We start from the raw sequence: 18,889 nt of genomic DNA on the forward strand, positions 1-18,889 counted from the left end.
TCTTGTGTGCCTGTTTGTCCTGATGGTCTTACCTAAAATCGTTGATCCTCACCTTAGAAGGTTGGAAGAAATTGAAAGCAACGTTAGAAGCTTTATGACTTTGCAATTTGAGCATAATAATTTCTTTATAAACGACTTAAAACAAAAAATCTTTACGGAGTACATGAATAAAGAGCTTGATGATATGTCTAAGGAGTTTTATGGTTTGAAATCTTAGTTTGTTCATCTTTAAAACTTAATAGCTCAAATTTCGGATAAGCAGGCCACCTTAGTTAATAAGATGGCCGCCAAACCGGAAGAGATAGAAGATAATAATGATGAAGATCTAAAAGTGATTGATGTTTCCCCTATTAAATCTTTGTTCTCTAATTTGAATCTTGATAAAGATGGGACTGGAGATGAGTCAACTTTATTTAAAAGGCATCCCAATGATTCAGAGTTTTTAGATCTTGATGCAAAAATTACTAAAAGTGGGATTGAAGAGGTCAAAACTTTATATAGCAATGAACCCACTATTTTGGATTTCAAGGAATTTAATTATGATAGTTGCTCTTTGATAGATTGTATTTCCTTGTTGCAATCCGTGCTTAATTCTTCTCATGCCTATAGTCAAAATAAAGCTTTTACCCAACATATCGTTGATGCTTTAATGCAATCTTATGAGGAAAAGCTTAATCTAGAAGTCTCCATCCCTAGTAAACTTTATGATGAGTGGGAACCTACTATTAAAATCAAGATTAAAGATCATGAATGCTATGCTTTGTGTGATTTGGGTGATAGTGTTTCCACGATTCCAAAAACTTTGTGTGATGTGTTAGGTTTCCGTGAATTTGATGATTGTTCTTTAAATTTGCATCTTGCGGATTCCACCATTAAGAAACCTATGGGAAGAATTAACGATGTTCTTAATGTTGCAAATAGGAATTATGTGCCCGTAGATTTCATTGTCCTTGATATAGATTGCAATCCTACATGTCCTATTATTCTTGGTAGACCTTTCCTTAGAATGATTGGTGCAGTCATTGATATGAAAGAAGGAAATATTAGATTCCAATATCCATTAAGGAAAGGCATGTGATACGTATCCAACGTATCTATAATTTTTATTGTTCCCTGCTATTATATTATCTGTTTTGGATGTTTAATGGGATTTATTGTGCACTTTTATATTATTTTTGGGACTAACCTACTAACCAAAGGCCCAGTGCAAATTGTTGTTTCTTTTGCCTATTTTAGTGTTTCGCAGAAAAGGAATATCAAACGGAATGAAACCTTCGGGAGAGTTATTTTTGGAACAAACGCAATCCAAGAGACTTGGAGTGGACGTCAAGGAAGCAGCAACGAGGCCACGAGGCAGGGAGGCGCGCCCCCACCCTCGTGGGCCCCTCGTGGCTCCCCTGACCTAGTTCTTTTGCCTATATATATATACTCATATACCCTCAAAACATCCGAGGGCACCACGAAACCCTATTTCCACCGCCGTAGCCTTCTGTACCCGTGAGATCCCATCTTGGGGCCTTTTCCGGCGCTTTGCCGGAGGGGGAATCGATCACGGAGGGCTTCTACATCAACACCATAGCCTCTCCGATGATGTGTGAGTAGTTTACCACAGACCTTCGGGTCCATAGTTATTAGCTAGATGGCTTCTTCTCTCTCTTTGGATCTCAATACAAAGTTCTCCTCGATTCTCTTGGAGATCTATTCGATGTAATTATTTTTGTGGTGTGTTTGTCGAGATCCGATGAATTGTGGGTTTATGATCAAGATTATCTATGAACAATATTTGGCTCTTCTCTGAATTCTTGTATGTCTGATTTGATATCTTCGCAAGTCTCTTCGAATTATCAGTTTGGTTTGGCCTACTGAATTGATCTTTCTTGCAATGGGAGAAGTGCTTAGCTTTGGGTTCAATCTTGCAGTGTCCTTTCCCAGTGACAGCAGGGGCAGCAAGGCACGTATTGTATTGTTGCCATCGAGGATAAAAAGATGGGGTTTATATCATATTGCTTGAGTTTATCCCTCTACATCATGTCATCTTGCCTAATGCATTACTCTGTTCTTATGAACTTAATACTCTAGATGCATGCTGGATATCGGTCGATGTGTGGAGTAATAGTAGTATATGTAGAATCGTTTCGGTCTACTTGTCACAGACGTGATGCCTATATACATGATCATGCCTAGATATTCTCATAACTATGCGATTTTATAGCAATTGCTCGACAGTAATTCGTTCACCCACCGTAAATTATGCTATCTTGAGAGAAGCCACTAGTGAAACCTATGGCCCCCGGGTCTATCTTCCATCATATTATTTTCCTATCAATTTGCTATTTCTGCCATCTCTTATTTTTCAATCTTTACTTGCCAATCTATATCTTAAAAATACCAAAAATATTTATCTTATTATCTCTATCAGATCTCACTTTTGCAAGTGGTCGTGAAGGGATTGATAACCCCTTTATCACGTTGGTTGCAAGGTTCTTATTTTTTTGTGTAGGTACGAGGCGACTTGCGTGTAACCTCCTACTGGATTGATACCTTGGTTCTCAAAAACTGAGGGAAATACTTACGCTGCTTTGCTGCATCACCCTTTCCTCTTCAAGGGAAAACCAACTCATGCTCAAGAGGTAGCAAGAAGGATTTCTGGCGCTGCTGCCGGGGAGGATTACGCTAAGTCAAAACATACCAAGTACCCATCACAAACTCTTATCCCTCGCATTACATTATTTTCCATTTGCCTCTTGTTTTCCTCTCCCCCACTTCACCTTTGTCGTTTTATTCGCCCTCTTTTTCCGTCTGTCTCTTTTCGCTTGCTTCTTGTGTGCTTGTGTGCTGGACTGTTTGTCACGATGGCTCAAGACAATACTAAATTGTGTGATTTTCTCAATACCAACAACAATGATTTTCTTAGCACTTCGATTGCTCCTCTTACCGATGATGAATCTTGTGAAATTAATGTTGCTTTGTTGAATCTTGTCATGAAAGATCAATTCTCTAGCCTTCCTAGTGAAGATGCCGCTACCCATCTAAACAACTTTGTTGATTTGTGTGATATGCAAAAGAAGAAAGACGTGGATAATGATATTGTTAAATCGAATCTATTTCCGTATTCGCTTAGAGATCATGCTAAAACTTGGTTCTCTTCTTTGCCTAAAAATAGTATTGATTCATGGAATAAGTGCAAAGATGCTTTTATCTCTAAGTATTTTCCTCTCGCTAAGATCATCTCTCTTAGAAACGATATTATGAATTTTAAGCAACTAGATCATGAGCATGTTGCACAATCTTGGGAGAGGATGAAACAAATGATTCGTAATTGCCCTACTCATGGTTTGAATTTATGGATGATCATACAAATTTTTTATGCCGGATTGAATTTTGCTTCCAGAAATCTTTTAGATTCGGTCGCGGGAGGCACCTTTATGGAAATCACTTTAGGAGAAGCTACCAAACTCCTAGATAATATTACGGTTAATTATTCTCAATGGCACACTGAAAGATCTACTAGTAAAAAGGTTCATGCGATAGAAGAGATTAATGTTTTGTGTGGAAAGATGGATGAACTTATGAAATTGTTTGCTAATAAGAGTGCTCCTATTGATCCTAATGATATTCCTTTGTCTACTTTGATTGTGAATAATAATGAATCTATGGATGTGAATTTTGTTGGTAGGAACAATTTTGGTAATAACGTGTATAGAGGTAATTTTAATCCTATGCCATTTCTTAGTAATTCTTCTAATGATTATGGTAATTCCTACAACAAATCTTATGGCAATTATAATAAGATGCCCTCTGATTTTGAGACTAGTGTTAACGAATTTATTAGTTCGCAAAAGAGTTTCAATGCTTTGATTGAAGAAAAATTGCCTAAGATTGGTGAGTTGGCTAGGAACGTGGATAGAATTTATCTTGATGTTGATTCTTTGAAACTTAGATATATTCCACCTAAGCATTATTTCAATGAGTCTCTCAAATCCATGAGAACTTCCATTGATGAGTGCAAAGAAAGAACCGCTAGGATGCGTGCTAAAAAAGATTGCTTTATGAAGGCGTGTTCTTCTAGTTTTCATGATAATAATGATGAAGATCTAAAAGTGATTGATGTGTCTCCTATTAAATATTTATTTTGCAATATGAATCTTGATAATGATTGGACTGGATATGAGTCAACTTTAGTTAAAAGGCGTCCCAATAATTTGTAGTTTTTAGATCTTGATGCAAAAATTGGTAAAAGTGGGATTGAAGAGGTCAAAACTTTAGATAGCAATGAACCCACTATTTTGGATTTCAAGGAATTTAATTATGATAATTGCTCTTTGATAGATTGTATTTCCTTGTTGCAATCCGTGTTAAATTCTCCTCATGCTTATAGTCAAAATAAAGCTTTTACTAAACATATTGTTGATGCTTTAATGCAATCTTATGAAGAAAAGCTTGAATTAGAAGTTTCTATCCCTAGAAAACTTTATGATGAGTGGGGACCTACTATTAAAATCAAGATTAAAGATCATTAATGCTATGCTTTTTATGATTTGGGTGCTAGTGTTTCCACGATTCCAAAAACTTTGTGTGATGTGTTAGGTTTCCGTGAATTTATTGATTGTTCTTTAAATTTGCATCTTGCAGATTCCACCATTAAGAAACTTATGGGCAAGATTAATGATGTTCTTATTTTTGAAAATAGGAATTATGTGTCCGTAGATTTCATTGTTCTTGATATAGATTGCAATCCTACATGTCCTATTATTCTTGGTAGACCTTTCCTTAGAACGATTGGTGCAATTATTGATATGAAAGAAGAAAATATTAGATTCCAATTTCCGTTAAGGAAAGGCATGGAAAGCTTTCCTAGGAAGAAAATTAAATTACCTTATGAATCTATTATGAGAGCCACTTATGGATTGCATACCAAAGATGACAATACCTAGATCTATTCTTGCTTTTATGCCTAGCTAGGGGTGTTAAATGATAGCGCTTGTTGGGAGGCAACCCAATTTTATTTTTGTTCTTGGTTAGTAATAAATAATTCATCTAGCCTCTGTCATGGTTGTGTTTTTTGTGTTTTAGTTAGTGTTTGTGCCAAGTAGAACCTTTGGGAAGACTTGGGGAAAGTCTTTGCGATCTTGCTGTAAAAAACAGAAACTTTTGCGATCTTACATGTATTGCGTGAAAGTTGAAAAAGTTTGAGATTACTAAAGTATGAAACAAATGCTTGGCTTTTCATCGGTGTTGTGCACGATGAGAGCATTTTTGTGTGACGAAAATGAAGCATAGCCAAACTATATGATTTTTTAGGGATAAGCTTTCTTTGGCCATGTTATTTTGAGAAGATATAATTGCTTAGTTAGTATGCTTGAACTATTATTATTTTTATGTCAATATTAAACTTTTATCTTGAATCTTTTGGATCTGAATATTCATGCCACAATAAAGAAAATTACATTGAGAATTATGCTAGGTAGCATTCCACATCAAAATTCTGTTTTTATCATTTACCTACTCGAGGACGAGCAGGAATTAAGCTTGGGGATGCTTGATACGTCTCCAACGTATCTATAATTTTTGATTGTTCCATGCTATTATATTATCTGTTTTGGATGTTTAATGGGCTTTATTATGCACTTATATATTATTTTTGGGACTAACCTACTAACCAAAGGCCCAATGCAAACTGCTGTTTTTTGCCTATTTGAGTGTTTCGCAGAAAGGAAAATCAAACGGAATCGAAACGGAATGAAACCTTCGGGAGAGTTATTTTTGGAACAAACGCAATCTAGGAGACTTGGAGTGGACGTCAAGGAAGCAGCAAGGAGGCCACGAGGCAGGGAGGCGCGCCCCACACCCTCGTGGGCCCCTCGTGGCTCCCCTGACCTAGTTCTTTTGCCTATATATATACTCATATACCCTGAAAACATCCTAGGGCACCACGAAACCCTATTTCCACCGCCGCAACCTTATGTACCCATGAGATCCCATCTTGGGGCCTTTTTTGGCGCTCTTCCGGAGGCCGAATCGATCACGGAGTGCTTCTACATCAACACCATAACCTCTCCGATGATGTGTGAGTAGTTTACCATAGATCTTCGGGTCCATAGTTATTAGCTAGATGGCTTCTTCTCTCTCTTTGGATCTCAATACAAAGTTCTCCTTGATTCTCTTGGAGATCAATTCAATGTAATTCTTTTTGCGATGTGTTTGTCGAGATCCGATGAATTGTGGGTTTATTATCAAGATTATCTATGAACAATATTTGGTTCTTCTCTAAATTCTTATATGTATGATTTGATATCTTTGCAAGTCTCTTCGAATTATCAGTTTGGTTTGGCCTACTAGATTGATCTTTCTTGCAATGGAGAAGTGCTTAGCTTTGGGTTCAATCTTGCGGTGTCCTTTCCCAGTGACAACAGGGGAAGCAAGGCACATATTGTATTGTTGCCATCGAGGATAAAAAGATGGGTTTTATATCATATTGCTTGAGTTTATCCCTCTACATCATGTCATCTTGCCTAACGCGTTACTCTGTTCTTATGAACTTAATACTCTAGATGCATGCTGGATATCGGTCGATGTGTGGAGTAATAGTAGATGCAGAATTGTTTCGGTCTACTTGTCACGGACGTGATGCCTATATACATGATCATGCCTAGCTATTCTCATAACTACGCGCTTTTCTATCAATTGCTCGACAGTAATTCGTTCACCCAGTATAAATTTTGCTATCGTGAGAGAAGCCACTAGTGAAACCTATGGCCCCTGGGTCTATCTTCCATCATATTATTTTCCTATCAATTTTCTATTTCTGCCATATATTATTTTGTAATATTTATTTTCCGATCTATATCATAAAAATACCAAAAATATTTATCTTATTATCCCTATCAGATCTCACTTTTGCAAGTGGCCGTGAAGGGATTGACAACCCCTTTATCGTGTTGGTTGCAAGGTTCTTATTTGTTTGTGTAGGTACGAGGCGACTTGCGTGTAACCTCCTACTAGATTGATACCTTGGTTCTCAAAAATTGAGGGAAATACTTACGCTGCTTTGTTGCATCACCCTTTCCTCTTCAAGGGAAAACCAACGCATGCTCAAGAGGTAGCAGCATTGAACACTTTCCTAGAAAGAAAATTAAACTACCTTATGAATCTATTATGAGAGCCACTTATGGATTGCATACCAAAGATGATAATACCTAGATCTATTCTTGCTTTTATGCCTAGCTAGGGGCATTAAATGATAGCGCTTGTTGGGAGGCAACCCAATTTTATTTTGTTCCTTGCTTTTTGTTCCTGTTTAGTAATAAATAATTCGTCTAGCCTCTGTTATGGTTGTGTTTTTATGTTTTAATTAGTGTTTGTGCCAAGTAGAACCTTTGGGAAGACTTGGGGAAAGTTTTTGTGATCTTGCTGTAAAAAACAGAAACTTTAGTGCTCACGAGATTACGTTGATTCCTTTTGCAGACGATTAATAGATAAATTCCTCGCGTCCACCAATTTATTTCAGATTTTTTGGAGTTACAGAAGTATACGTTTGATAGAGATTGCTACAGACTGTTCTGTTTTTGACAGATTATGTTTTTTGTGTGTTGTTTGCTTATTTTGATGAATCTATGGCTAGTATTGGGGGGTATGAACCATAGATAAGTTGGAATACAGTAGGTTTAACACCAATATAAATAAAGAATGATTTCATTACAGTACCTTAAAGTGGTGATTTGTTTTCTTATATTAACGGAGCTCATGAGATTTTCTGTTGAGTTTTGTGTTGTGAAGTTTTCAAGTTTTGGGTAAAGATTTGATGGATTTTGGAATAAGGGGTGGCAAAAGCCTAAGCTTGGGGATGCCCCAGGCACCCCAAGGTAAAATTCAAAGACAACCAAAACCCTAAGCTCGGGGATGCCTCGGAAGGCATCCCCTCTTTTGTCTTCATCCATCGGTAACTTTACTTGAGGCTAGATATTTATTCACCACATGATATGTGTTTTGCTTGGAGCGTCTTGTATTATTTGAGACTTTGATTTTTAGTTTACCACAATCATTCTTGCTGTACACACCTTCTGGAGAGACACACATGAATCGGAATTTATTAGAATACTCTATGTTCTTCACTTATATCTTTTGAGTTAAATAATTTTGCCCTTGTGCTTCACTTATATCTTTTAGAGCACGATGGTGGTTTTATTTTATAGAAATTAATGATATCTCATGCTTCACTTATATTATTTTGAGAGTCTTATATAACATCATGGTAGTTTGCTTTGGCTATAAAATTAGTCCTAATATGATGAGCATCCATGATGGGTATAATAAAAACTATCATATAGAGTGCATTGAATACTATGAGAAGTTTGATTCTTGATGATTGTTTTGAGATATGAAGATGGTGATATTAGAGTCATGCTAGTTGAGTAGTTGTGAATTTGAGAAATACTTGTGTTAAAGTTTGTGATTCCCGTAGCATGCACGTATGGTGAACCGTTATGTGAAGAAGTGGGAGCATCATTTATTTATTGATTGTCTTCCTTATGAGTGGCGGTCGAGGACGAGCGATGGTCTTTTCCTACCAATCTATCCCCCTAGGAGCATGCGCGTAGTACTTCATTTTGATAACTAATAGATTTTTTCAATAAGTATGTGAATTCTTTATGCCTAATGTTGAGTCCATGGATTATACGGACTCTCACCCTTCCACCATTGCTAGCCTCTCTAATACCGTGCACCTTTCGCCGGTATCATACACCCACCATATACCTTCCCCAAAACAGCCACCATACCTACCTATTATGGCATTTCCATAGCCATTCTGAGATATATTGCCATGCAACTTTCCACCGTTCCGTTCATTATGACACGCTCCATCATTGTCATATTGCCTTGCATGATCATGTAGTTGACATCGTATTTGTGGCAAAGCCACCTTCATAATTATTTCATACATGTCACTCTTGATTCATTGCATATCCCGGTACACCGCCGGAGGCATCCACATAGAGTCATATTTTGTTCTAAGTATTGAGTTGTAAGTAAATAAAAGTGTGATGATAATCATTATTAGAGCATTGTCCCAAGTGAGGAAAGGATGATGGAGACTATGATTCCCCCACAAGTCAGGATGAGACTCCGGACGAAAAAAGAGGCCATAAAAAAGAGAAAAAGGCCCAATTAAATAAATAAATAATAATGAGAGAAAAAGAGAGAAGGGACAATGTTACTATACTTTTACCACACTTGTGCTTCAAAGTAGCACCGTGATCTTCATGATAGAGAGTCTCCTATGTTGTCAACTTCATATACTAGTGGGAATTTTACATAATAGAACTTGGCTTGTATATTCCAATGATGGTCTTCCTCAAGGTGCCCTAGGTCTTCGTGAGCAAGCAAGTTGGATGCACACCCAATTAGTTTCTTTTGTTGAGCTTTCATACACTTGTATCTCTAGTGCATCCGTTGCATGGCAATCCCTACTCACTCACATTGATATCTATCGATGGGCATCTCCATAGCCCGTTGATATGCCTAGTTGATGTGAGACTATCTTCTCTTTTTTTGTCTTCTCCACAACCACCATTCTATTCCACATATAGTGCTATGTCCATGGCTCACGCTCATGTATTGTGTGAAAATTGAAAAAGTTTGAGAATATCAAAAGTATGAAACAATTGATTGGCTTGTCATCGGGGTTGTGTATGATTTAAATATTTTGTGTGATGAAGATAGAGCATAACCAGACTATATGATTTTGTAGGGATAACTTTCTTTGGCCATGTTATTTTGAGAAGACATGATTGCTTTGTTAGTATGCTTGAAGTATTATTATTTTTATCTCAATATTAAACTTTTGTCTTGAATCTTTCGGATCTGAACATTCATGCCACAATAAAGAAAATTACATTGAGAATAATGCTAGGTAGCATTCCACATCAAAATTATGTTTTTATCATTTACCTACTCGAGGACGAGCATGAATTAAGCTTGGGGATGCTTGATACATTTCCAACGTGTCTATAATTTTTTATTGTTCCATGCTATTATATTATTTGTTTTGGATGTTTAATGGGCTTTATTATGCACTTCTATATTATTTTTGGGACTGTGAAGAGAGCGGCTCCCACACCGGGCAAGCCTTCAAAGAGGAAGGCGAACGAAGACACGGTCGGGCCCTCGTCAAAGAGGTATGAGTTTGCAAATATGTTTTCTTAATAGTCGCATCCAACCGTGACTTTCATGTTCGTCCTTTATCAGGAAAAGAGTCCGCCGGACTGTGTTCGTGGGTCCGGTCAGTAATACTCCCAACAGCCAGGATCCAGCCTTAGCCGAGGGGACGGGGCCGATATGGGAGTGACACCAGACTGTCCTTCGGCCGAGGGCTCGGAAAATATGTCCGTTACCAACTCAGAAGTGGAGAGCGCCATGAATCATCGGCGTCGGGTGGCCATTTTACGAGACCCCTGCTTTTCGAAAGAGGCGTTTAATGCCTTCAGCTCGGCTGATGCATACATCCAAGCTGCTCGAGATGGGCTTAGCAGAGCCACAAAGCAGCATTTAAAAGATGTGCAGGTAAGTTTACTGTGTCTCAGTATGATAACCGTATGCTAGTAGTCCCCGAGACTTAAAGTAGTTGGGACAACTGGTTTAAGGATCACTGCATGACCAGGTTCTGTCGAAGAAGAATGACGTGCTAGCCCAAGAGCTAGAAAAGTGCCGGACGCAGTTAAACGCAGTGACCGCCGAACTGTAAAAATCCAAAGCGGCATCTTCCAGTGATATTTCCCTCCATCGAGAAACAGTTATTGCATAGCGGCCGTGTTAACACTGCGGCTTTATCTCATAACAGGATCATCGGATCAATTGGAGGAAAAAGAGTCGAAAAGACCGCATGCCACAGGCAAACGGGTTTCGACCCATATCAAACAGGAGAAAAACAAACTCCAAGATGCAAACACCCAGCTGGGCGAAGAGCTGAAGGATGTGCGGGCCCAGCTAGCTGACTCCGTGAAGGAGAACAAAAAACTGCGAGGCGGCATATTCAGTATGTGGCCGTATTTATTTATAAGGGTTTGGAAGTAAAAGTAGTTGATATAGCTGTGATTGCAGGTATATTGACGGGCCATCCCGAAGAGGAGGTGTCCGGATCATCAAGTGATCTTCTGCAAGTGCTGTCGCAGTTGCACGAGCAAGCTCGGCAGGCAATGCGGAGTGTAGCCAAGGCCTTATGGCCATCCGACTCCCCTCCAGGGAGTATGGAGAAGCTTGTAGAGCTGTTCAAGGGAGCGCGGCAGCGTATCCGACTATGGAAGACATCGGCCTGCCGAGAGGGTGCGCGAGAGGCCTGGGCCATGGTAAAGACACGATATACAAAGCTGGATCCGAATCACATGGCCCGGGTCGGACCGCTAGCGTCAAATGGGGAAGAAATTCCCGTTAGTTTAGTATATGGCCAAGTAGAGGTGGCTGCTAGATACTCCCAACAGGATTGTAAATTAGACCGCCTGTTGGACGGTATAGAGGAGGAAGTTTTTAAGTCCTAAGTGACTATGTATTTTCCTTCGAGCTGGATTGTAAAACGATTGTCATGGCCGACCTTTTCGCTTCGATCTATCGACCCGAAGGTGCAAAGTGTTTCCGAATACCTGAGCAGCAAAATAAACCGGGGTATGCATGGAAACCAGGCGTAGGGGTCATAGGTGCTTGAAAAGACAAGTTGTATCCGGGTAATTATGTTATATTACATTGAAATTGTAAGAAACATATTCCAGAGAGAATAGTTCCGTTAAGGGTTCCTTTCCCTGGGTGTGCATGCATCTATGTGCATGTCCGGACTGTGATGAAAAAATCACAATGTGTATGACTTCTGGGGGTTCATAATGGAGCGAGTGCAAAAACATCTTTACTTTACCGACCGAATATTCCCTTAAGAACGCTAGCTTTCGGCTTCACCCAGTCTAAGGTACACATTCGGAGGACCCGGCAGTAACAATCGCAGAGGTGCTCCCTTTATGCCCTAGCCGAACTAACGGGAATGTAGGGCATAAGCACAGGAGCCAGGCAACCCAGCTTGGCCAAAACTTAAGTCATATCGATGCATATAATGGCAAAGAAAAGGTACATATGAGAGAAAATGGATATGTGATGAGCTTTATGCTCGGAAAATAGAAATAGCAAGCTTCTGTCCAAGAAGCCCCTAGGTATGATAGACGTACATACTTGAAGATGTATGCGTCGGGGGTGCACGGTCTAACCGCACGAAAGCCTTTAAGGCTCAAGATAAAAAAACGAAACGAGAGAAAAAATGAAGAAAACAATAAGGGGAACGAGACGAACAAAGAGTTCGGCACTAGGCATAGAATCTTCAGAGTCTGGCCGCGTTCCAGGGATTCGACTCTAGTTGATTGTTTGATGCATCACGTAAGCGGTACGGTCCTCCGGTGAGAACTTTGTCGATGATGAAGGGACCCTCCCATTTGGGCTTGAGTTTGTCCTTTTTCTTCTCCGGCAGGCATAGAACGAGTTCGCCGACGTTGTAAGTTTTGGCCCGCACTTCTCTACTTTGATACCTGCGAGCCTGCTGTTGATAAAATGTAGAACGGGATTTTGCGACGTTGCGCTCCTCCTCCAGGGAGTCTAAGCTGTCCTGCCGATCGAGCTTGGCCTCTCTCTCTTTGTACATGTGCACTCGAGGTGAGTCATGAATAATGTCGCAGGGTGGTACTGCCTCTACGCCGTACACCACGAAAAAGGTGTGTATCCAATAGTGCGATTGGGAGTGGTCTGCGGCCCCCAAAGTACGGAATCGAGCTCCTCAACCCAGTGCTTGTCTGATTCCTTCAAAGACCGCACTAGTCTAGGCCTAATGTCGCTCATAATAAGACCATTGGCTCATTCGACTTGGCCGTTTGTCTGTGGATGATAGACAGAGGCGTAATCAAGCTTGATGCCCAAATTAGCGCACCAGGTTTTCACTTCGTTGACTGTGAAATTGGAGCCGTTATCAGTGATGATGTTGTGCGGAACACCATAACGGTGTACGATGCCGGATGTAAAGTCTATTACTGGCCCGGACTCGGCCGTTTTAACTTGTTTGGCCTCTATCCACTTGGTGAATTTATCCACCATGACTAGCAAATATAATTTTTTTATGGCTTCCTCCCTTAAGGGGTTCGACCATATCCAATCCCCAGACCGCAAAAGGACAAGTGATGGGATTGTTTGTAGGGCGGTGGGGGCATATGGCTTTGGTTGGCGAAGAGTTGGCATCCAAGGAAACGTTGGACAAGGTCCTGTGCATCTGCTCGGGCCGTCGGCCAATAGAACCCTGTACGGAAGGCCTTGCTAACAAGGTCCCGAGCTGCAGCGTGGTGCTCGCCGAGACCGGCATGAATCTCAGCCAGGAGCTGCCAACCCTCCTCCTCGGAGATACATCTTTGAAGGACTCCGGTAGCGCTTTTCTTATAGAGCTCTCCGTCGTGAACCTTGTAGGCCTTCGAACATCGGACAATGCGGCGGGCCTCATTCTGGTCCTCAGGAAGCGCCTTCCTGTTAAGGTAGGCCAGGAAGGGTTCAGTCCATGGGGCGATGACTGCCATGATGAGATGCATCGACGGTGTTATTGCGGTGGCTGAGCCTCCGATGATGTCGGTGTTTTCGGAATCTGGGGTTATGTTTGGATCCGGACTAGTGTTGCCGTTTTCCCCCTGCCACACCACGAATGGCTTAAAAAGCCTTTCTGGAAAGATATTGGGTGGGATGGGGTCGCGCTTAGCGCCAATACAAGCTAGAACGTCTGCCGCTTGATTACTTTCTCGAGCCACATGATGGAACTCGAGCCCCTCGAACCGGGCCGACATTTTTATGACGACATTATGATAAGCTGCCATCTTCGGATCTTTGGCATCGAAGTCTCAATTTATTTGAGATATTGCAAGGTTTGAGTCCCCGCGCACTTCTAGGCGTTGTATGCCCATGGAGACAGCCATCCGGAGACCATGCAGTAAGGCCTCGTATTCGGAACATTGTTGGAGTCTGTGTATAGTATTTGGAGTACGTACTGAATGACGTCTCCAGTAGGTGACGTTAAAACGACGCCCGCCCCTAGCCCTGCCAACATTTTGGAGCCATCGAAATACATAACCCAATTGGATGTGTCGTACTCTTTAGGGAGTTCGGCCTCTGTCCATTCGGCGACGAAGTCAGCCAGTACTTGGGATTTAATAGATCGACGTGGTTTGTATGTAATATCAAATGGAAGGAGCTCAATGGCCCATTTGGCAATCTGGCCCACAGCATCGCAGTTGTTTATAATGTCATTGAGTGGTACTTCGGAAGCCACCGTGATCGAACACTCCTGGAAGTAGTGACAGAGCTTTTGGGATGCCATGAAGACCGCGTATGCTATCTTTTGATAATGGGGGTACCGGGATTTGCATGGTGTAAGGACACTGGATACGTAGTATACTGGCTTCTGAAGCGGGAATTTGTGTCCGTCCTGTTCTCGTTCAACGACGAGCACAACGCTCACCACCTGATGTGTTGTAGGTATGTATAATAACATCGGTTCACCAACGTTTCATGCGGCCAGGATTGGGTTGCTCGCAAGAAGGGTTTTTATTTCCTCCAGTCCAGTTGTTTCCACGTCCGTCCACTCGAAGTGATCGGTTTGCCGCAGAAGGCGATAGAGTGGCAGTGTCTTTTCTCCCAATCTGAAGATAAAACGGCTTAGAGCTGCCACGCAACCCGCGAGCTTTTGGACTTGTTTAAGGTCTGTTGGCGTAGCCAATTGTGACAGAGCTCGGATTTTGGCTGGATTTGCTTCAATTCCTCTGTTGGAAACGATGAAGCCCAGCAGTTTTCCAGCGGGGACGCCGAAAACGCACTTTTCCGGATTGAGTTTAATGTCATACGCGCGGAGGTTATCGAATGTGAGACGTAAATCGTCTATTAGTGTTTCGACGCACCTAGTTTTGATGATGACGTCGTCCAAATAAGCTTCAACTGTCTTGCTGATCTATTTCTCCAGGCATGTTTGAATCATGCATTGGTATGTGGCACCGGCGTTCTTGAGCCCGAAGGGCATGGTGTTGAAGCAGAATGGCCCATATGTGGTAATGAATGTTGTTGCAGCTTGATTGGACTCATTTTGATTTGATGGTATCCGTAATATGCATCAAGGAAACACAGTGAGTCGTGTCCTGCGGTAGCATCAATGATTTGATCAATGCAGGGGAGGGGGAAGGGATCCTTAGTGCAAGCCTTATTGAGGTTTTTTAAAATCGACGCACAACCACCAGGATTTTTCCTTCTTTGGTACCATCACCAGGTTTGCCAGCCAGTCCGGATGTTTTATTTCTCTGATGAATCCGGCCTCAATTAGCTTGGCCAACTCCTCCCCCATAGCTTGGCGTTCGGGCTCGAAAAAGTGCCGCAGTGCTCGTTTGATTGGTTTGTATCCCTTTAAGATATTAAGGCTATGTTCGGCCAGCTCACGTGGGATTCCAGGCATGTCGGAAGGGTGCCAGGCGAATATACCCCAGTTTTCGCGAAGGAAATCCCTTAGTGCGGCGTCGGCCGTTGGGTCTAGTTGTGCTCCAAATAGATGTTGTCTTCTTGGGGTCTGTTGGGTGGACCTGGAATTTGACTAATTCTTATGCCGGTTTGAAGGAGGTGGATTTGGGTCGTTTGTCTAAGATCACATTGTCCCTATCCACCGTGGAGCGCAGTGTGGTTAATTCTTTGGCCGCTAGGGCTTCAGATAATGCCTCAAGGGCCAGGGATGCGGTTTTGTTTTCAGCGCGGAGTGCTATGTCCGGATCACTGACAAGAGTGATTATGCCGTTTGGTCCGAGCATTTTGAGCTTCATATACCTGTAATGAGGTATATCTTGGAAGCATGTAAAAGCATCCCGCCCCAACAGGGCGTGGTATCCGCTCTTGAAAGGAACCACTTGGAAGGTGATTTCTTCAGACCGATAATTCTCAAGCGTGCCGAATACCACATCAAGTGTGATTTTTCCCGCACACCGCGCCTCCCGACTGGGAATGATTCCTCGGAAGGTCGTGCTGCTTTGTTTGATGCGGCTCCTGTTTATTTCCATTTTGTGGAGTGTATCCTCATAGATGAGGTTTAGTCCACTGCCGCCGTCCATGAGGACCTTGGTGAGTCGAAAGCAGTCCATGATGGGACTGAGGACTAAAGTGGCTGCTGCTCGGTCTGTCCTGTATTTTGGTTCGTCGTCGGCATTAAAGGCTATAGCCATGTCGTTCCAAGGGTTTGCTGTGGCAATTTGGCAGACTTCGGCGAGGCCGCGAAGTGCCCTTTTGCGCTTATTGTTTGAAGCGAATGTCTCAAAGACCGTCAGTACTCTGGGGTCGTTGTCTTCTGGAGGGTGTTGCTCTGGGGTGTTTTTGGTAAGGATGTCCTCACCACTTTTGGCTACCTGCCGGAGTATCCAACATGCTCTAAGGTTGTGGGTTGGTATGGTATCCGGTGTTGTGTGTATTTTGCATAGGCCATCGAGCCATCCCTCCAGAACAGTTCTGCGACACGTAATGGGTTTGTATTTCTTGGCTATTGGACTGGGTGCATCACGGGGATGCGCCCATTTTGCCTGGACCAGTGGTTGAGTTGGGACCGTGGCTCCCAACAAGCTGCCTGATCCCTCCAGGCGCTTTCCATTGCGATGTACTTCTGTACGATAGTTGCCAAGTCAGCGAAGCGTAGTATGCGGCGGCCATTAATGGCATTGAGGATTCCTTCGTTCGTGCAATTGTTGCGGAACGCTGATATCGCGTCCTCGTCGCGGCAATCTTTAACCATGTCCTTGACAAGGAGGAATCTGGCCCAGAAGTGGTGGACTGTTTCCTGAGACTGCTGTTGTATGCTTGATACGTCCATTTTGCATCATGCTTTTATATCGATATTTATTGCATTATGGGTTGTTATTACACATTATGTCACAATACGTATGCCTATTCTCTCTTATTTTACAAGGTTTACATAAAGAGGGAGAATGCCGGCAGCTGGAATTCTGGGCTGGAAAAGGAGCAAATATTAGAGACCTATTCTACACAGCTCCAAAAGTCCTGAAACTTCACGGAAGGCGTTTTCAGAATATATAAAAATACTTAGCGAAAGAAGTTCACCAAGGGGCCACACCCTGCCCACGAGGGTGGGGGCGCGCCCTACCCCCCTAGGCGCGCCCCCCTACCTCGTGGGCCCCCTGGTGGCCCTCCGATGGCCATCTTCTGCTATATGGTGTCTTTCGATGAGGAAACAATCATAAGCCATCTTCTCGATCGAAACTCCGCCGCCACGAGGCGGAACCTTGATGGATCCAATCTAGGGCTCCGACACAGCTATTCTGCCGGGGAAACTTCCCTCCGGGAGGGGGAAATCATCGCAATCGTCATCACCAACGCTCCTCTCATCAGGAGAGGGCAATCTCCATCAGCACCATCTCCTCTCAAAACCCTAGTTCATCTCTTGTATCCAATTCTTGTCTCCAAGTCCGGGATTGGTACTAGTAGGTTGCTAGTAGTGCTAATTACTCCTTGTAGTTGATGCTAGTTGTTTTAATTGGTGGAAGATCATATGTTCAGATCCTATATGCATATTAATACCCCTCTGATTATGAACATGAATATGCTTTGCGAGTAGTTACGTTTGTTCCTAAGGACATGGGAGAAGTCTTGCTATTAGTAGTCATGTGAATTTGGTATTCGTTCGATATTTTGATGAGATGTATGTTGTCTAGCCTCTAGTGGTGTTATGTGAACATCGACTACATAACGCTTCACCATTATTTGGGCCTAGAGGAAGGCATTGGGAAGTAATAAGTAGATGATGGGTTGCTAGAGTGACAGAAGCTTAAACCCTAGTTTATGTGTTGTTCGTAAGAGGCTAATTTGGATCCATATGTTTCATGCTATGGTTAGGTTTACCTTAATACTTTTGTTGTAGTTGCGGATGCTTGCAATAGAGGTTAATCATAAGTTGGATGCTTGTCCAAGTAAGGACAGTACCCAAGCACCGGTCCACCCACGTACCAAATTATCAAAGTAACAAACACAAATCATATGAGCGTGATGAAAACTAGCTTAATGATATTCCCATGTGTCCTCGGGAGCGCTTTCCTCTATATAAGAGTTTGTCCAGGCTTGTCCTTTGCTACAAAAAGTATTGGGCCACCTTGCTGCACTTTAGTTACTTTTGTTACTTGTTGCTCGTTACAAATTATCCTATCACAAAGCTATATGTTACCACTTATTTCAGTACTTGTAAAGAATACCTTGCTGGAAACCGCTTATCATTTCCTTTTGCTCCTCGTTGGGTTCGACACTCTTACTTATCGAAAGGACTACGATTGATACCCTATACTTGTGGGTCATCAAGACTCTTTTTTGGTGCCGTTGCCGGGGAGTGAGGCGCCTTTGGTAGGTGGAATTTGGTAAGAAAAAATTTATATAGTGTGCTGTAATTTACCGTCACTTGTTACTATCAAAAGTAATCCTCTGAGAGGCTTGTTCGGGGTATCTTCACCCCGACCAGTAGAGAAAAGAGTTTCTCCTCAACCTACTAAACCTACTGAAAATGAAAATGTTCCCTTTGAAGTTCCTTCGGGTATGATAGAAAAACTTCTGGCTAATCCTTTTACAGGAGACGGAACAACACATCCTGATGAGCATCTAATATATGTGGATGAAGTTTGTGGATTATTTCAGTTTGTAGGTGTACCGGGAGATGTTGTTAAGAAGAAGGTCTTCCCTTTATCTTTAACGGAAGATGCATTGACATGGTATAGGCTATGTGATGATATGGGATCATGGAACTACAAACGATTGAAATTGGAATTTTATTAGAAGTTTTATCCTATGCATCTTGTTCATCGTGATC

The sequence above is a fragment of the Triticum dicoccoides genome, chromosome 2A (assembly GCF_002162155.2).
Source record: "Triticum dicoccoides isolate Atlit2015 ecotype Zavitan chromosome 2A, WEW_v2.0, whole genome shotgun sequence".
Taxonomy (NCBI): Eukaryota; Viridiplantae; Streptophyta; class Magnoliopsida; order Poales; family Poaceae; genus Triticum; species Triticum dicoccoides.